The sequence below is a fragment of the Crocodylus siamensis genome, chromosome 13 (genome assembly GCF_052110815.1).
Source record: "Crocodylus siamensis isolate JL-2025a chromosome 13, ASM5211081v1, whole genome shotgun sequence".
Classification (NCBI taxonomy): domain Eukaryota; kingdom Metazoa; phylum Chordata; order Crocodylia; family Crocodylidae; genus Crocodylus; species Crocodylus siamensis.
The window spans coordinates 26,410,529-26,431,945 of record NC_143407.1 but is presented as its reverse complement, the minus strand read 5'-3'; positions in this window follow the sequence as shown (position 1 = coordinate 26,431,945).

Sequence of the window (21,417 nt, the reverse complement as noted above, 5' to 3'; positions counted from 1 at the left end):
GTCTTCTGGGATTTCATCATCTTTCCAGATCCTTAAGATGAGAGCATGAAGTGGTGATGTGAGCTCTTCTCCTCCCTGTTTGGAGAGTTCAGCGGGGATTCTGTCCACTCCAGATCCCTTGTTTTTATTCATCTGGTTGATGGCTTTCCTCACCTTGTCAAGGATTGGAGGGCAAAATCATCTTCCACTGGATGTTGCAGGATGGAGTTGAGAATGCTCATCAACAGCGGAGTCTCAACTGAGAAGGTCTTCAAAATGCTCCTTCCAATGGACATTGATGGTTGCCCTTTCCTTGATCAGGTCTCCTCCATCCTTAGGTGTCAAGGGGGTTGGTTCCTGAGTGCTCAGACCATAGATGGCTTCGGTGGCACTGAAGAAGCCACACGCATCATGGATGTCAGTGAGATGTTGCATCTCCTTAGCCTTGTCTTCCCACTAATTCGTCTTTGAATCATGTGTCCTCCTTTGTACCTCTGCCTTGGGTTGTTGGAAATTCAGTTTCTTTTACTTGGAGTTGCTGTCATTTTGCCAAGCATGAAAGGCCTTACACTTGTGATTGATCAACTCTTGGATCTCCCAGACATTTTCATTAAACCAGTCTTGATGTTTCCTGGTAAAGAATCCAAATGTCTCTTCACAGGTGCTGATGACAGTGGTTTTGAGGGTACCCCGCATGCTGCTGACTTTGTTGTCAATTGGAATTCACCAGTTTTTCCTTGAGGCGCTGGTGGAAGAGGTCTTACTTGCTTGCGTCCTTGCGTCTTTCAATGCTAATCTTCCACTGGCATTGCTTCTGTTGCTACCATCGCTTGGGAGCCAGTATGAGTGATATAACTGAGTGGATGAATCAGTGATCAGTCCAACAATCATCACCTGCTATCCAAGTGACAACTAGATAGAGTATTGAGGAACCCATCTCTGAAATATTTCACCTAGTGTTTTCTATATAAGAAACTGCACTTTATCACAATTATTTCTCCAACAATAAGATATAGATGAAGTTCCATCTTTTAGTTTAGCCAAGCTAGAATATGCAAGATGTGTAACCAACATGCCAGCTGAGCTATTTTCCATTCCTACTATAGGAAAAATTTCTCTGCTCAAGTCTGTCTCTTAACAAAGACAGAAAATATTAGTAAAATGTCCTTCTTTAATCCAGTAGAATTCCTGTTTTCTAAACCACGGGAAATGTCAGTACAACTGCAATTATTGGGATAAATGCAACTGTTGGGATACAGAGTCAACCCTCCATCCAAAGCAAACGCAAAAACCTCCACCCCAAGAATTTAGCTTCATTTTGTTAAAAACTTTGATACTTTGTAGGTGTGGTGCTGTCTCTTGCAGAAGATAGGGGGAATGCCCACAAAGACACCCAATCAATGTGTACATACTAAATGTATCCAACTTTAATACTGAATGACATTTTCGGAAAGACCACCTTTATTTAAATAATAAGCAACCATGGGAAAAAAACGTTACTGACTTTGAGGACATTCCCTTAAGAGGTCCCGATCTCTTTTCTTGTGGCTTGGCAGGTGGGATGGTGCTCATGTAGCTGCTAAAAAAATAAATGGTGTGCACTGTGCTACCTTATTGGGACAATGATTGGACGTGGTGTTTTTTTCTTTGCTTGAGAGGAGAAAGCAAGGGATCCTGTCTAGGGGTCCACAGTCACAAAGCTGCTCAGAAGTGGAGGTGGAGGAGACTGGAGAAGCATTCATAGATGCATGTATACATGTATATATTAACCAGGAGCTTATACAAATTATCTGCCTAAAAGCAACTCTTAACTTTTATACTTGGTATTATATCTGAAAAAATAAAAGTAGTTACACTTCAAACAGAGCTTCTAGTTTCCAAGGACAAGAAATAAATACAATTTTAATTTCCAGGCATTTTGGTCCTCTCTGTAACAACTGATGTACACCTAGTTGTTTACTAGTCCGATTCCAAGAGACTTTGGCTGGGATTTCCAAAGCCACTTAGGAGATCTGGATCTCTATTTCCCTTTAAAAGTCATTAAGCAATGCTCTGGTGCACTTTACTCCGCAAGTATATTCAAAGGGACTATTTCTAAGTGCTGCTCTGTGTAAGGACATCAAGCTCCGGCCCTCTAAACAGCAGATAAGATCTCCGATTTCTGTGGGACTGATGTAATACTAACAACAAGTAAAGATAAAACAATATAGCTTTAATATATGAAGAAACATAACCAGGAATGCTTCTGTTCAGCACTGTTTTGTCAAATACTCTTGTTCACTAAAGAGATGATTATGTTGAAATCGAGTAGAAGGACCGTAGGCAACGAGTAAAGAGTATAGTCATCTACCAAAGGAGTTGCAAACACAGCACTAGAATTTTTAGTTGCTTAAAAAATATACAGCCACTATGATTTCAAGATTAATTAACCTGTGAAGGAAAACAAGTATGTGAAAAAAACAGTGAGGTTTATTTATGGGCATGGTTCTGGAAGTTGACCCCTCTGGCCTCTATAGAAAAAGTGATATAAAACCCATAGATTTGTACACTTTGGGGTTTATAGAACAACATCTAATAGTTTCCTGTTTAAAAAAAAAATCAGTTGTTCACTCATTTTATAGAGAACTAGGTGTCTGCAGGTAGAAAAGAATAAGACAAAAAAGGGGGGGGCACTGAAGAAAAGAAAAAGTTGGACTAGACTTGTGCTTTCCACTCTCTTCCTTCTTAAGTGTATCCAAAGAAGGCTTTCTTGCTTTTAATAGAAAAAAATCAGGTCCCGTTTAGCTTGAAATACTCTTTCATAATTACAGAATAAATCGACTGGTGGTATCGAAACAAGAAAATAAACAAACCAAAAAACCGAACCAAACTCCCTTCCCCTGCCCCAAAAACCACGAGGGTAAAGCTTGAGTATGAGAGAAGGGAATACATTAAGAGTCAGAATATGAAAGACCTTTTAGTTACCACCTATTTAATCTTTGGTGCCTATTTCACATTTTACAGGAAGGACGACTTTATTAAAGATTCATTGACCGCCCTCCCTCCTCCCTTCAATTAAAGTTGCAAGAGTTAACAATGCACATCCTTTGCGACACCCTAACAGTATTTCTAGTAATACCAAAGTTGACATCTCTGACATCTGAGTTATAAAAAAAAAACATCTCCCTTTGCAGCCAACCACCTGGCAACAAAAGGCAGCTTTGCAGGATTTTTTTTAGATAAAGAAAGACAAAAGGTCAGAAGTCCAATTCTGAGGTCACATTCAAGAGAAGAACTAATTCATTTATTACCTTATCAATATCTGATACAGTGCATGAGCAAATGAATCCGTCTCTGGCTGCTGACATCCACGATACCTTTTTCCAAGAAACTGTATTCTTCTCTTTCTCCAGACTTAAGTTCAAATCAATTCTTCCTCTGGCAGTCAAGAACCCATCTTAAAAACAACTTTCCCTTACTTTCTGTATTGCAATATGAAGCCAGTGCATAGCTCATTATCACCGATTTACACCTGTGCCACTATCCAGAGGAGACACCATTCATGTACTGTACAGACTATGCTTAACATGTAGATAGTAGGTTCCTTGGGGTGTGTTTTTGACCAATATTTGTATGGTGTTTAATGACATCCTGGTTATGACTAGGGACTCTCAGCACAGTAAAATAATTCAAATAATACAAAGCAAATGAGCATGCAAAGACGAGAAGGTGCATCTACTTTATTAGAATATAGTCCAGAATGTTATTTACCCCAAGCTATAGTCTGTTTGGCCTCTCAAGCCTTTTAGGCGATGTTAGAAATAGGTTCCCTCTGGAAAACTGGTGCATCCCCCAAAATGAGGCCCAAATGGCCGGTCAGAGTACAGCGTCAACAATTGTGTCTTCAAAGTCTTCTAAAAATCTTCAAAGTCTTTTAACATTGTCTGAGGTATTTGGCAAGCCTAATCCTTCTGCTTGGTGCTGTGCAGTACTGCCATGACGTACCGGAGAGAAGCAGGCAGGGCAAGAAACCTTCCAGGCGGCTGCTTGTATTACCTTGATGCTTGACCAATACTAATCAAGGATAATGACTCATTAAGAAAAACTGAAATGTTATTATAGACCAAAAACCTGATTGCCCATTCTGAAAAGCCCTCCTTTATTTGATCCGTTCTGGCCCAAGTGTTCACCAGTTAGGAGGGCATTTAAGGCTCAACTGACTTTTCTTCTCCCATGTCTCACTTTTGAGAATTCGTTTGCACACTCGCTGGTTCACTGAGTGACATCACATGCTAGTGACACAATTTCAGTCTTCTCAGCTTTATCTCTTTGCTATCTTTGAGTGCTCCAAGTGCCACTGTTGTTCTGGCTTATCATGGATTTTAATACCCATCTACAGTGCTTTCTGTATGTCTCTGCTTCTTATTTTTCCCCCTCTACCCCTCTCTGTAAGTCTTCTCCTTCTCATCCGTCTGTTTAATTCTGACAGCCCAAATATACAAATTTCACATTTACGTTCGGACAGGACTTCCCACGTCCCTCGTACATCGTTACTCATTACAGAAATCATTCTTCTCTCCCTCCCCGCCTTCCTTTAGTTCCAAGTTGACGCTGCTTGCTCATCTAAAACGCTTGTTCAAAAGATGAAGCTAGACTATCATTTGGCTACAAGCTCTATGTTGGACAGTGTGGACCTGGCATTGCCCCAGGAATAGGAATAGGAAAGAATTGGATTCAACGAGGAACATTTCTTTCTTGACCCAAGAAGTCTGCCGTCTATTATCTGCTCCTACCACCAGCAAAAGACTATCCCTCTTGGACCAGTACATTTGACCACTTCATTCCCTGACCATCAAGGGGTGAAAGGCATGGATACTCAAGAATGAGGGAAGCCATTCAAGAGCACAAATGTAGATGATGGGACCTTTCTCCACCTTGCGTTGTTTTTGATCATCTAGGCTATCCTGGTTTTTAGCAGTTTTCTCAGCTTCCTGTGATTTGACATCTGCTCCTGCTAATCAAGTCAGCTGTCATGGTAGTGGTGTGCTAAAACTGAACCAGATCAAAATCTTTTACCCTTACTGTTTCCAGGATTACAGCACTTCATTGATAATACAAAGTGACACACACAAGAGAAGATATATAAAGGATCTCTCTCCATATGCTACCCAAAAACAGTGCAGCTAACACCAAAAACAAAGTAGCTGACAACTGTAAAGACCATTAAAAGAACAAAATCGTTGCTTCTTTTTTAAACAAGACACAGCAGAGATCAATTCCTTCCCCCCCAGACTTTCCCATACGCTGTTTCTATTTCAGCTCTGTTATGCCAGCATTTTATCAGTCTGTGCAGCACATCCCAAATAGACACAGTATTACATTTAAAAACACGCCTCTAGTATCTTTAATTTGTTCCCCTGCTACAGCATTAGGTTTTAAGCACCATATTTCTATTGTTTCTTCACAAAAATGACAAGGTTTCACAGTAAAATTCTTCTTTCCACCTTACTGGTTTTAAGGCAGGTCTATTCCACACACATACTTATACCCCCCCCCCCGCTCCTTGCTGTAATATCAGAGCCCTTTCCAGTCGCGCGTGAGGTGTCATGAATAACATCTGTTACATGTGGTTTGTTCTCTCTTGGCCATTTCCCTGGAGGAGACTTGTCTGTGTGGGCTGGTGTTTTGCTTCGGTAAGGTTTTCTCTTTTGCTCCCTGCCCAAAAGACCACGCTGCCCTGTGTTCACGTTAGAAATGGAAACAGCGCACTTTCTCCCATGGAAGGAAGGTGATGAAGTTCAAGATCTACGGATAAGAGAGCTCAGTACGAGCCATCTTTTACTATTTTCATTGGGCCTTTGTTCCCTTGAGAGCCCGTTCCCGAATCTGACCGCCCCTCCACCTTCAAAAGAGCTCAATCTCTTTTACAGCGCTTTGGACCCAGTGGTACAACACCACCTCGAGGTACCAATCTACGGCAGGTCACCACTGTGCTACGTGCTGACCCCATGGGAAAAACCTGGCTGAATTGTGGCTGTGCACGTGCTTAATTGTACTCACTTGCTTAATCATTTCAATGGGACCATGCACGTGCTTAAATATTCTGCTGATTCACAGGTACAGTAAAGCAGCACTTGCCCAGAGCGTTCGTAATTCAGAAAGGCGGACAAGAGGAGAGGATAAAACAAAAAAAAGAGTTACTTTATCTGCATTTCACCGATGGGAAACTGAAATACTATGAAAGAAGTGAGTTGCCTAAAGAGACGCAGAAAGTCTGCCGCAAAATTAGGAACTGAACCCCAACCCCTTCCAGAATCGTAGGATCATCACATATTCATTACTGTTATAGAAACCTACATTTCCCTCTTCCATACCTCTGATTTTTCCCTTGCTGTTAAACTTGCCTGGATCCAACATTACAAGACTGCTGCCGATTTGCTTGTCCTCAGCAACACCCACGTGGAATCGACATTTTAGTTGCCTCTTGGTCTCTTACCCCTCTCCTCTCACTTCTCCTGCTGCTGTCCATCCATCTTTTCTCCTCTCCTGATTTCTGCACATCAATCCAATTTCCCTTGTCATGTCTGCCGGGATAATTTTAATGTCCACTCATTATCTCCTTTGTACTTTAGTACGTCCCCTTCTGTCCTCTGGTGCTTTCCTATTTTTTTTCTTTAACGGCCCTTTATTTTTGACTTCTTATTTCCCTCTCCAAGTATTTCCCTTTTCCCCCTCTTTTTGTTCTGTGTCCTGCTCAACTGCTTATTTACATTCCCTTCACTTGCTGTCTACTTGGATTCAGCCTCCTTCCCTGTCTTGTCTTCAGCCTTATCTGTTATCCTCAGCCAAGTCTCTTTTGTCTTTTTTTCCCCCCTGCTGGCTCTCTCCCTCTCCTTTTTTCTGTCCTTTTTAAGTGAACTTTTCGTGCACCACTGAGCCCACTCCATCACGGCACTACCTTCAGTTCCAGTCCTCAGCCTTACCCAGGTGGACGCAGGCCTTTTTCTTTCAAAGCAAAGCAACTCTATCTCCGCTAGCGTGTGGCAGTGGATAAATGGCTGGTGTTAGAAACATTCTGCTAGATGGACGCCTTTGGCAGTGCGGCTATGCCACCGCTAGTGCGTCTCATCACATCAGTCCTGGGGGAAATTAGGGGAAGGTGATCTACAGCATGCTGCCTGTTGCTTTAATCCTGGCTCTTTTGCATCCTGCTGAAGGGAAGTGGAGCTGTGACTGGGAATCGCTCGCCTGTAATCATATTGCTGCTGAAATGTTGCTTATTTTACCATAGGTGATTGTCTTGATATAGCTTCTTGCATCATTTAGAGACCCTTCTTCACCGGGGAGAAGTGTATTCTGGGCCGGTGGGGTAGGAGCGAGAATATGAGTAACACTAATGGTCAGGACTGGTAGGATGAGGAAGATAATGGCTGCTTGTTGTTTTTGCTACCAGGGTAGAGAGATAGATATGAGGAAGGGAAAGGTCAGATACTGAGGGAAATAAGATACTTAAGCTAAATGCCAGAACATCAGCTTAGTAAACTGAAGAAATATTTCCCCTTTTCTGTATTCTGGGCCTCCAAAACACAACAGCCAGGGCTGGGAGATGTCGTTATCTAGCAGTGCCAGTATGCCCTTGCTATAATATCAGAAGCATGAAGAAATCGTTGCCATTTTAATTTTCTCTTCTTCTCACCTATAAACCAGCGATGAACATTTTCACTCATGTAAATACAGTTAAAACAACATTGCCACAGGCTGTTATGACTTGGGATGAAACCCCATCCCTAAACCGTCAGCGATTTCCATGGAGTCATTTTTTTTTTTAAGCCTGTATGTGATGGCCACCATTTTGACAGGTGCCCAGGGACTGGACAGAGGACCTCCGGCTTTAAATGCACAAGCTGCTATGACTGCAGCTAAATTTTTCTGCCTCGGGCCATAGCAGCCTCTCATCCTCTGTGGATCAGCCACAGATCAGGATCGATAACACATATTCACCTGTGAATTACATTTACGTGGCACTTGACAAGTTCAGAGCACTGTCCAGAAGTTAACTAATTAATGCTTCTAACACCTCCCTGAGGCAGGTGAGCAAGTATCACAGTCTCCATTTTTCTCCAGGGCACGCTCCAAATTTCCATGCGTCAAAATAGCGGACCTGCAACGAGTGCCTGTATTTGCCGGGCATCTCCGTTATTTAGAGGGAATGTAACACATCCACCCTGAAGTAAACAGGAGCACATTTATATCAATTTATTAACTGTTTTGTGATGCACACCCATCTGACTATAAGACCATCTGACCATCCTTTACTCAATAAGAGCACTGAAGTATTCTTATTGAGTAGATTGGAGAGAAAAGCAGGTGCTGAGCAAGAAGTACATTAGAGAATATGCAATCATCTCTAGTGAAAACACTCTTGGGCATTTTTGAATACAGATGCTTTCTCTGAGCTTCATGGAAAGCTTTTTTTTTTTTTTTTTTTTTAACAGTGATGTTAGGTCAAATACCAAAAAAACCTTGAATGGCTACTATTTTGGGGGCAGATTCATGGCAAGAGACAGGAGGGCCTGGAAAGACATTGAAAAGTTTTGCAACTCTCCATTTTTGAGACGCATCTTTGGTGCCACAAATTGGACCACATTCAAAAGGGGGGGTGGTAAAATGGAGCTCTGTGGATTTAATACCAAGTATGAATTTGGTCCCAGGAGCCTAAACTCTGTTTATTTTAATACTCTCTCATTCTTTTCCCACACTTTAAAGCCCTACCCTGCTGTGCTGTATTTGAGAGAAAGCTCCAAGCAATCACATTTTTTATAAACAAGAAATCTGCTGCAAACAGCTTTTTATTAAAATCAATAGAAGATCTGACTCATTAATTTCTGAAGTACTCCCCTATATGCAAAAAGGTTTTTAAATGTGGTCTTGCTCTCAGATATGAAAAATGACACTTTGTATTGCTCATGGAGGTTCTAAAAATGTATAGATGTGAACCAGATTGGGAGATCTGCCAATATAAAGTTAATGGAAGTTCTCATAATTTCCCCAAGTGACATTACTGACCTGGGCTTGAAATCAAGCCAGGTCTGGTTTCACATCATCTAGCATTTCACTAAATGTTAAACGATTGAGATAGAATTTTTATTAGGTATGCCAGTATTTCATAATTTACCATGGCCTCTAGATATATATTTTCTTTTTACAGTCCAGGAGATGTTTATTATGGTCTTTTGAGATGCATTAAAAGGGTGTTAGTACAAATAAAGCTCCCTGCTCTGTTCTCCAGACAAGCTGCAAAAGCAATTTAATATCAGCACACAGGATACCTGATGTGATGGCTTCACACAGAAGGATGCCAATGTGTACACTCCAGTGCTCTGGAGGGGAGAGATTTGATGACTTATCATCGTTGCACTGGGAACAGGTACCACAATGAAACCAAAAGGAGACAGAGTTTAGTGGCAACAGCCCATCAACAGCGTTATTTTTCAAAAAGTACCCAACCCAACGGCACGCACAGCAGGGGAATATAAGCTAAATTAGCGACCTTTAAAACCCAGATGTTAAGAGAGTAGAATGGCTGAGAAAGCCAAGGGCTAAGGTCAAGATAAAGAGAGCTGCATAAATGCAACAGCTGTAGCACACTGAAAAGGCATCAGAGACCGTGAGCAACAGGAATACATAAATCATACTGAGCAGTCTGCTACAGCAATATGCATTTGTCTGTCTATGTAAACTCTGGCCAAAATTTTGCATAAGTGAATGTTTCAAAATTAGGTTTCCAAGATTTAGATGTCCAAGTCAGTCACCTGAGGTGCAGAGCACCCAGTGATACCCACAGCAATCAGTAGAAACGAATGGGCCCTCAGACCTTTTCAAAGTCACGTCTTTGGGACTGGGTATTCAGAAGACTAAATATCCCTTTCCCGCTGAGTTGTACTCCAATTTACGTATAGAAAACACATCTCTTTTCAAAGTCCCAGGCACCTTGAGAGTCCAGCTTTCAACACCCCTTTAGAAACTCTTGCTTGTGTATTTGATTTTGCCTTGGGAAACTTGAGAGAAGACTGTAAAATTGCACCACTTACAGAAATGCTATGGTAAAGATCACGTACATTATATAATGAAGCAGAGTGAAGGCTTAATGTTGTTTAAACAGTCTTAGTTTCCTTAACTTATTAAGTGGCTTTCATGTACTGCAACTCTGAATTTGTCTGGCTACCCAGGTTCATTTTAATCAGATTCTGAGTCATTTATTTTTGTTAAACAATTTCTGAACTTAATTTATTTGATGCACAGGGAATTGGCTTGTATTAATGTATATGTTATATCCTCCTATTTATTTTACTGAGTGTACGTCTTGGAAAATTATGAAAAGCTTTGCCAATTAACCCCCCCCCCCCAAAAAAAAAAACCAAAAAAACCCACACCTCTCGAGTAGCATATTTTAAACATGTTCAACCACCAAGCAAGCATTTTCCTGACACTTTTACTTGCAGGTTGCTTTGGTTTTTAAAATATTTCAATTAGTTGAAATGGTGCATAGTGGTCCAGACAGACACAGCACAAACAAAACGTTCCACTGAATTAAGAAGATGTATACAGTATTTAAATTTTCAGGCTGTTGGGAAATGAAATGTATCTGACCTTTGCACACATTTGCTTTCTGTACGTATGGAATATGCTTCAATGCATGACTACTTTGGGGAAACACTAGTGGCTGGCTACTGCTGCCAGCAACTGGAAATCTTTTAGCCCCATCACTGGCAATTTGTACTTTAGTAGTGAAGGTCTTTTCAGTACCCAGTGCTCACTTCTGACAGCAGAGACCTCCCAGAGCTGGTGGTTTTTCACCCTTGTACACCACAAAAAATTAGCCAGATGCTTTAAATTCTAATGTACTTACTACCTTTAAGTTTTTCAAGACCTCATCTTATCCCATCGAAATCAAGAACATACACACAGGGCTCATCTAACATGTCCATTAATGCACTTTAGGTAATGAGGATCTAAATTTAGTACCTCCATGGTGAGGTACTGGAAAAAGACTCATTAGTCTATTTTAATGCTAATTAGCAAATGCATACGGTTTTTTGCGACACTTTAATGCACATTAAAATAGGCTAATGAGCATTAAAGTGCACGTGTAGATGCACCCTCATTCTCTTATATCTAGAGAGGACTTGGCCCTATTGTTGTCATCACTATAAGCTAACATGATAAAAATCACAGTTTTCTAGCCATGGACATCTCCCTTTTTCTTCTATTGTGGCCCAAACCACTGATGGGATCTACTGGGGCCAACCACTTCTAGTTTTTTCTCCCAACTGTTTTATCATCTATTCACTAGAAACCGCTAATGCTCAGAGGAAAGCACAGTTACTCTGACTGATCAGTTACTTGGACTCCTATGCAAGTCATTCACCATGCTGAAAAATTCAATATTAGCTTTAGTAAGAAAGACCCTATTATATCTACCTTATCATTCCCTGGGTAGATGCCAGGCTGTAGAAATCTGGCTGTATATCTAGAATCAAAACGGTTTCCTTTCATTGACCTGGAAGAGAGGTATCTTGGGAAAGTCTCAGATATTGGATTTAGAATATCCCAATTCAGTTCTCAGTTCTGCCACTTGCCCCTCCAGCAATCCCGAGTAAGCTGCATGGGGACAGATCTTCAGGAGTGCTCTGAGTACACTCTCCAGTTCTCACAATGTGCACCTGTGACCATGGGTTCAGGAGCTCAGGTTTCATGTGAAGCATTTGAGCTAGGGCCAGATTTTCATAGTTTTACCCCCGCTCCCAGAGTAACAGCAGTAGCCATGTCTTTAGAAGACCTCAACATCCAATATATTGAGTTCCCTTGAACTTATGTCAGTTTAGTCTAGCACCTAAGTAGGAGATGAACTGTTCTGACATTTGCACCCAACTGTTGGGAAAACTGGCCTTGATTTCTCTAGGCAAAATCCTCACCCCATTATAATTAATGAGGGGGAGAAGAGAGGGGCAGGGGTTGCCACTGACTTCAGACTGAGCCAGGGTAGAAAATATAGTACTTCACTCTGTTTTCTGTTCAATTAAACATGTGTGCAGCCCACTGCCCCCAGAGCAATGGTTTCTCTCTCAGCTGGGTCCTTAGGCATGAAAGTAATAAAGTAATTGAAAATATTGCATGGACACATTTGTTGTTTTTTTTTCCCCCCCCAGGGACCTCTTCAACTTATTGTAGCAACATATTTTTACACCACATATGCTAGAATTCATTCGTTAGCTACCCTCTTATGTCCACAATTGCACGGTACCCCTCGAGGACTTACTGATGCAATCTCAAGTAACCGATAGTATCGTTTCCAGTGTACAGCAGAACTGATGCCGTTGTCTATATTTCCCCCCGCTCCTGTAATCTCATCTTGTCAGTCTTTTAGGTGGAACTAGCATTTTTGTCCTAATTAGACAATTACACATTATGATGCACTAATTTGTTAACCTATGTTCACAAATCTTTTAATTACAGCCGACGTCTTTGATGTGCTGTTATTATTCAGCTATGGTAGTAAACAATTCAACAGCTAACTGGAAGGAACTCATTATTTTCTGAGAGACATTGTCATTATTTTTCTAAGTATTTTTTCCTTGAATACAGATTCAAAACATCCACAGAAATATGCTGATGGAATTGTTAAAGGACTAGAACAGCCAGTCCCTTAATTCTGATAAATATGGATGAAAAACACAATTGTTTTATAACACGCCCTCCAGATTCATCCTCAACCATCTGAATAAGGAAACAACTTGACATAGGCTTGCTATGGGCACATATTACACTGAACCCCATGCATGTACTGACCTGACTTCTGGGGTTCAGACAGTGTTATGCACATAACCATGCAGTGCAAATGCAAACAGTAAAAGGTCATATTAACCAATATGCTTCCCTGTCTTGATGTCCCTATTACTTATTTAGGTCATTATAAGGAACATCTATTTCTTGAAGGAGAATTTGAATGGATTTTCCAAGGAAAACTTAAGAAACATGGCTTCTCCAGTTACACTGAAATGGGCTTCTTGTTCCCTTACGATCCTTGGAGAACCTCAGCCTTAGTCTTTTTTGTTGGTTATTGCTTATGTAAGCATGCCATCCCAATAGTGATTTATTTATTCATTCATTGCTTCAGTTAGTGTCATCCTGCTCCCTTTAATCTTCAGAACAGGATAATATCATCTGGTTAATGTATTCAAATCATTTCCCCCTTTTTTGTTTAGTACAGCTCGCCATCATCACTGCTTGTAGTGATCATTCATTTCTATGGATCAAGTTATTTTCCAAAAGCCTGTTCCTTTTGATGCTGTTGTGCCAGTCTATCACTGGAGCATTCAGTTGTATAGATCAGATTAGAGGTAATTTCCCTTATATTTTCAGGGCAAGTAAGAAGTCACTCACCTTTCTGAGTATCCCTTAGCTGCAATTAAAAGGTAGTACAGCTTGTGGGAGTCCCAATGAGTGCCAATTATAATCTGGCTGACCTGATTTGCATGAATATTAGCAGGTGTCACTTTGTCCTTACACAATGGAGCCTTTATTTCTATGCAGTTATTTGACTTGAGAAATCTACTCTGCAGCTACACTGTGCCATTTATATACTTATACTAGGTCCATGATGAGGACATCAGGGCACATTCCAGCTGGACATTAAAGTGATGTCACTCACTCCAAACATGGCTCCTTTTCTGTTCATCTTCAAGGGGAAAGTTGCACATTTTAAAAAATTATTATTATTATTGTTATCATTATGTAAAGTGGTTCAGTAAAAATGATCAGAAAAGAGATGACCTAACTCCTATGAGTAATACTAATTTGTATTTAGCCAGTGCTTAGAGGCCTCTGGTCAAATGATGTCTTCCCTGTGTTAGACACTGTACAAACGCATGGTAAAAGGACCATCCCTGTTGTAAAACCCTGACAGGCTGCACAGAGAAGGAAAAAGGTGAAAGAAACCACAGCACAGTAAGGTGCAGTCATCTGCAAGGCTAGGGACAGAAATGACACATAATATGGTATAAGTGACTGGAAACTGGTTCAAATCTGTAACACAACAGAAGTTCAGCACACATAAACCACTTTCAAAATGGCTGAAACCGGTTTAAGATAAACCTGGATGCACTGAATATCAGGCTCAACTGATTTAGGTGAAATCAGTTTACTGAACTTCTGCCCCAGATTCCCTGCAGTTTCAAGTGAATTCACAGTCCCCCAGCATCCCAGGATGCCTTGCAGGATGGGCAGGCTAGGCTTGGCCCAAGCTGTCTGCTCCAGGTGAGCAGGGAGGCATGCTCTAGCACCTCCTGGCTTCTGGCCTGGGCCACTGCAAACATGTGGCTGCATTTCAGGAATCAAAACTGAATGTCTGTTCACTTCCTTAAATTGGGTCAATCTATGCAGTTTAGACTAACCTGTGAAGATTGACTCAATTAAGCCCCAGGCTTTTTGACCGTCTGTATTAGCCTAAATGGTAGGTCAGGTGTAGAAGCAGGAGTCAAACCAAGATGTCCTGACTGAGGTTGCTGTCCTACCCATTGGACAGCATGGGCTTTGCTTAAAAAAAAAAAAAAGAAAAAAAAATTAAAAACGAAAAAGTTTCTCCATTTACTACTCACTCAGGGAACAGCCAGCCATCTCTGCTGCCCTGCTGATAAAATTTTGGGGCTGGCTTCATGGTCCTGTGCTAGTACTCTGGTTGTCACTCCATAAAGCCAGGAGACAGAACGCATGGTTTGATAGTCTCCTGGGATGCACTGGGTTTTATTTTATTACCATTTTAGTGGCTGGAATAGGTGGGGCACTCAGATTAATACCCGAGTCTTCAAATACTCAATCCCTAATCTGCCCGTGCTTTAATGACAGTCTGCGCCTCTGCAGAAGCTTAAGCAACTTGTGCGCAGTGTGTTATCAGCAACGACAGCTGAAAAGGGGGCTGTTGCTCTTTAAATGTTTGATGGGAGGCGAGCACGCAGTCATTGTGATAGCATTATATGTAATTCAACATAACTTGATAGACTGATGTAACAAAATTCCAGCTGCCTTGCTACCATTGTTAAGAGACACTGTGTACTAGCTGCTGTTACATGAAATAATATCAGCACTGACAGCTGGAAGAAGGTATATGAACATCTAGTGATGAGTTAGCGTTTCACTGGTTATGCTTGTGTGGTGGATCCTTCTTCTTAGGATCAAAATTCCTCTTGAAACTAAAGGTGATTTAGAGCTTGTTACCAGAGGGAGCTCCCAGGGATACACCTTTATTTCCAGAATACTGCTTGCAAATCTGGCACGTAGAGGACTGGGTTTTGTATTTAACCACAGGACACAAGGAGTTGTCTGGTAACCCTACCCATCACCGACTGGGCAGCCTTATTTTCCTCGTTGATCTGCTACTATTCACTTCCATATAAATCTCACTCAGCTTCTGCCAATCTAACAGCAAGCCCTACCACCTGAATTCTTGATCCTTTTCCCTTTGTTCTCTACAAAGGAACACTAGAAAGCTGTTTAACCCCCAGTACATTTCAAGGCACAGCGCTATTTACTACTGCAAGTAAATGGGAGACTTACAAGCAGGAAGGCATCACATGCTCGTGTCCTCCAAGTATCGTATTTCTTATGGGTATCTTTAAAGCAGAAACAAGTCTGAGATACTAATAGGTGGATAAACCATTCTGACCATTATTGATTTATTAAATTCAAACTCCTATTTCTATTATAGCGGCAATACCAGCAGAGACTAGGACCCATAAACCTAACTCCTTGTTAATTTTCATGGAAAAGATCGATGCAAACCAAAAAGGTTTCCATTAGATTATGTGCAGTAGTACCCTAAGAAATACCTTGTATATTTATAATCTTGTAGTGGACTTTATGTTTACTCCCTTACATTACTTTCGTGCCAGGATAATTATTTTTTAAAAATAAAATAAAATAACTGGAATTAAAATCATGAGCAACTAAACTGATGGAGCTACACCAGCATAAATTTGGCAATCAAGTGAAGAGTTAGGCTCAAATGCCCAGATCTGTTGCCTGATGTTAATGAACATAGCACCCCTGCCTTCAGGTCTTGAGAATCATTTATCAACGTGTCTGATTCTCTTCCCACATATATCATCGCAGTAAAACTAGAGTCGCCTGACCCAAGTCCACGAAGTGACAGTTATAAATATAGGGGTTACCCAAGCAATGAACAGATAGTACAGCAAATACCACCATCTTTGGATTTACCTGCCTAACCAAATGTAGTCCAAAATCCACCACAGCAGAGGCATTCAGATCCCACAGACAGGATGCTAGGCACAAACACAGGAGGAACACTTATACATACAGGCTAGGCATACACAGCTATGGGACAGATCGGTGAAGATGCTGTACTGCACCCGTGTCATAGATTTTAGGTACTAGCAGAATAATCTCAGCGGACCCGTTGCATACAAGAGACCATAAAAACTTCACCCAGTAACCCATATCAAGCATGTTTTCCTTCTGTCTTCATTTTTATTCTCATTGGCCAGTTCTACTGCAGCACTGGGGGGGTTTTTTTTTGGATAAAGAATTTTTTTCCCATTGCTTGTCCCCAGAACATTTGTGAAATACTCTCGTCTTGCAAAGTATTACTATTACAGGTGTTTATGTAGCGCCATATGTGTACTTGGCACTTTCAAATGGTACGAGACGGCAGGTCAGTACCCCGTGGTGCTCAGAATATGGAATGCGTGTAACACAGCAGGTACGGGCAACAAATGAAGTTGCAGAAGGGAAGGCAGCGTGGAAATAAGAGTTCGTTTCATACAGCAGGTCTGAGGAAGCGTTTCCTGGCCCGCGACAAAGCTGAGCAAGTTTTATCCCTGCTTACAGGTACAACGATGGAAGTATAAAGCAATGAAAAGGCTGTTTTCATTCCTCCAGCATGTATCCAGAGTTAACTCCACTAATGGCAATGGAATTACATCAGCATGAAACCCTTGTGAGAGCAGAATGCAGCCTCCAGCCATTTAACGCTCTGGCCTAAGACCTACTAATTTATAAATGGCACAAAAGCAGGTTTGTCAGCGTGTGGGGAGATACTGAGAAAATGATTCCCTCCACCCCACGCTGCCAAAGACGGACTTTTATGAACAAGGGCTGAAAGTGTGTATATAGGATGGACGTCCGTCATGGGGAAGGAAAAGGGACGGGCTGTTGCAGTGAACAATTTTTACTGAAACATTTATCACAGGCAGATAAATGGCCAATCCTGCTGCTTTTCAGATCAGTAAACGTTTTGGCATTGACTTCATGGAAAACAGAATCGACTCCCACTGGTGGATAAAATGGGTAGAAACCCTTCTCCTCCCTCCCTCCCCCAGTACACTCCTGGAATTGGTTAACTCTTCTAGTGTTTATTTCCAATTACCAGGCCTAAAAATACTTTTCGTTTTTTAGTGTGTCCTCTTTCAAGGATTTGCAAGCCCAAAGACGGATAACGTTGCAGCTTTTATCTTCTCAGTCAGCTTGACAAACTTCAAGGCCTCCGTCTTGCAAACAAATACGCATTTCAGTAACCACGTATGTAATCTCAGTAAATACTGCATCTTAATAGAACTAAATCTTTCCTCGATGAAGTTTCCCAGCCACACTGAGAGGGTGGGTCCTGCAGTGAAGTCTCCTTATGTCTTTGGTTGGGGCAGAGGTCTTTTCAAAGCCTGTTGTCTGTTTTTATTGCACAGGTGGTTCCTTCTGGACAGGCAGACAGTTCTCTCCCTTGCATATATTATATTCAAATAACCATTTCTGTTGTTACTCAACCCTGAATTTTCTACACGTCCGCTTCCTAGAGGTTGGGGAGGGGAAAGGAGAGGTGTTCTCTGGTCCAACAGGTAGCATCTTGTAGGATGTGATAGTTTTCAAGGGTTTGGGAAAAATGTCTGGCAGAGCGTACAAAAACAGACTCACAGGCCAAGGGGTGAGAAAAGGGTTCGCGTGAATGGCAGCAAGCCGCTGTGTTCAGGCACGGCACAAGCTGCTACATTAAAATGATCTCTCTGTTTAAATGTCAAGAACAAGATCTTTGCTGAAAGATCAATAGATACTCAGGAGGAAGTATTTTCAGTTTTGCATCCTTCATTCATCATTATCTCCATTAGTAATCTTGTTTGCAGTACTGCCCTGAAATGAGTAAGAAGGATGCTTCTTCCAGTCCATCTTGGAATACTTTTGCTCTTTTGTTTCAGTTTGAATGGGGCAAGGAAATAGTCGACTGGACAAACTTGTCCTGAAAAGAGGCCTTTGGGCCAGATTGAGCACAGAGTCGTTTTAGTCGAGAAGGAAGTATGAGTCAACAGAGAGAGGAGCTTTGCCAGCAAAGCAAGGATAGGAGCCCAGATTTACTGGGTGAAATCAAAGGCTTTTAAGTTGTTTCATTTGCTGCTTTCCCTCCCCACCTATTTTATTAGATGGGAAGTAGAAAAGAAGTGATTCTGGAGAGGAAGAAGGCAGAAGAGTTTGAGACACCCAGTACCTCTGAATCTGCCTGCTAACAGGGCATGAAACACCATGTGTTTTTTGTAATGCAGAAAAGTTCACAAATGGATCAACTTGGAGAGCTTATTTTCCGAGAGTAAAAGAAAAGTGGTAACTGCAAACTAAAAGCAGGAACACCGAGAGGTATAGTAAAGGACCCAAACAAATATCTGGATGGCAAGAATTGTGTTAGTGAATTACTCTGACCACAAATCCATTTACTTCTATTTATGAAGTGTGCTTATACTTTAACACGGGGATGGCCCTTCCCTAGCGGCCTTCCTCCTTGATCCGGCATTACAGCTGTAATGGCCAAGTCATGACACCTGTTTGTTGCTGCCTCTGTGGCTGTTATGCCACTGACAGGATTTCGATAGAGGCCGGGCAGGAGGAGAAGCTTCTTTACAACACAACTACCTGAAGTAACAGCAAGGAGATTAGAAAAAGTGACTAGTCATGTATTTTGCTATAGATTTTTTAAAGGTTGCTGAGATGTGAAAATGCCTCTTCAAAGTTACAGGGTCAAACACATTAAATTAAAGCTGCTATTACATTTTTTTTTTCCTGTTCTGCATACGGCAGCTGTACCATCGCTGACTTTCACTGAGGTCTGCAATACCCAAACATTGTGGGTTCTTTACATTCGTGGGTCAGCCTTTAACATAGGTATTTTAGGTTTTAGTCTCTCTCTCTCCATCTCTCTTTTTTCCCCTGTAATGGCAGTATTTTAGTGCAGTGAGCTCAGAGAAAACTCCAATGCTTTTAATTAGCATCGAGTGGGGGGAACCCGACTGATATTTTAAAACTCGCCCATTGAGCTCAGCACAGAAAGCAAGTGATATATGTTAAACACAATGCAATTTAACAAAGAAGTTACATGCATTTTATATACCTAGGCCACCTCAAATACACGTCTTTTAAATGTAGAGTTGTACATTAATTCTTGAACGGGCTTGATATGCCCTCTGGAAAAGTGCTAAAATAACAGAGATGCATCAAAAAGCTTCGGCGTTACTGAGCCTCTAATTAACTAAAGTGCACCTCCAAACTGCGAGAGTTTCAGGATTCTCAACACTTCGCTTTGTTCAGCACCAACTATAACATTCTTCAAGGACCCTCCTGTTACCAATTTTCTCTTAAGTACATGAAATTAACTTTACGTATTTTAGCTCTGCCTGCTCCCTTTTACGCAGCCACATTTTTAACCCTCTTTTCCCAGCTGCAGCCTTATCTGTCACCCAGCAAAAAAAGCCCGCCTTGGTCTTTAAATGCAGCAAAAAACCCTTTTAAGCAGCTTGGAGAAACTCTAGGTAGCCACTCAACCCAGGGTTGATAGCTACAAATATTCAGGAGCTTCCATGTGAATAGTGAAGCTCAGACTGGAGACATAATTATGCGCCGTCTATGTCACAGACAATTTTTCATCTAAATCTGATGTAAAATCCCGTCAGGATTTCGACTCTGAGTCAATCGTCCCTGCTCAATCACCAAAAGGCTCAGTCCAGTGGGGGTACTGAGCGCTCTCGTCGCAACCATGCTTTAGTAGGAGTTGGTTTCTCAGTGGCAGAGCCCCAAAGCCTTTAGAAAATGATGGTAACTACTGTACAATTATCAACATCCACCAGATGACACGGGAACCCACACATGTCGTTACATAGGATCATCAGAATTGTCACGGGCTCTCAAAACCCAACTCAGCACGAAAAAAGCAAGAAGTTTAGCCCAACACAGGTGGTTATAGCAGAAACCGGCAGTCTGTTGTCATCAGTGCAACAGATCATGACAGCAAGATCATGTTCCATATTTCAGATTCAAAATTGCGGCTGGCTTAGTGCTGGCCATCAGCTGCAGTAGAGAATTTAAATATCATCTAAAAAAGACCATAGCTGACATAGGATTTTGTTGCTGTGATCCCCATAAGCCTTAGCATTGCCACCGTACATGGATGAAAAGCACGCTTAATGGGGGGGAAGGGTAATCGCATTTGATACAAAAATTATATTAGTGACAGCTCATTCCTTCTGCTGCTCAGAAAGCCAAGCAGGTTAAAGACAATTTTCACAAATGCTGATGAGGCAAAAGTTAAGTAAACAAACAACCCGCATAACGGCAAGGGAGAGAGCAGGAAACCAAGCCCAGCAACAAGAAAAAGGCAACCACCTTCGTTTCAGCAGCAAGCATCAACAAGCCGACACATGAATAAAAAAGCATGGGGAAGAGGGCGATGAGACTGAGAGGATGCGTGAGGATAAAGCTGAAACAGCAGACAGAAATAAATGTGGAAGGTGCCAATAGCTGGTTCTTTGGACTAGTGGAGCAAATGAAAGGGTTTTTTTTACTCACTACCCAAGCCACCGCCGCACGCAGCTGCCACGGCTGGCAGCACTCGATTCCAACCAGCTCAGTAGCCGCATGAGCAGGCGGTCTTAGCCCAAGAGGCACAATGCACATAACCCAAGATGAATTGTGGCAAACGCCCTCTCGGGTCAAAAAAAAGGCCTCCGGTGGTACGCTGTCTAACACTGCACATTTGCAATGGGATATAGTATTTGAAAAGTGGCAAGCCTCTTCAATTTTTGCTGCATTTACATACATCTCCTTTGTAACACGACTGCTGACCTTCCATTTCTGCAAGTGGTAAGTGGAAGAGCTCTTGGTGTCCCAGGGGCGGTTGTATGAGCACCGCTGGTCATTACAGAAGGATGAAAACAAACACAGTTTACACACCTGGGTGACTTCCAGGGGAGTGTGAGCAGGATTCGGATTTAGACAAGTGCTATTTTATTCTTTTCCATTTTATTTCCTTCTAAAGAACCCTCCTGGGAGGCTCTAAAGGATCTCCCCAAGTGTTTGTCTTTCTCAATGCACATGAGGCTCCTAGATAAATTCATTGTAACAAGTGTTCTTCAG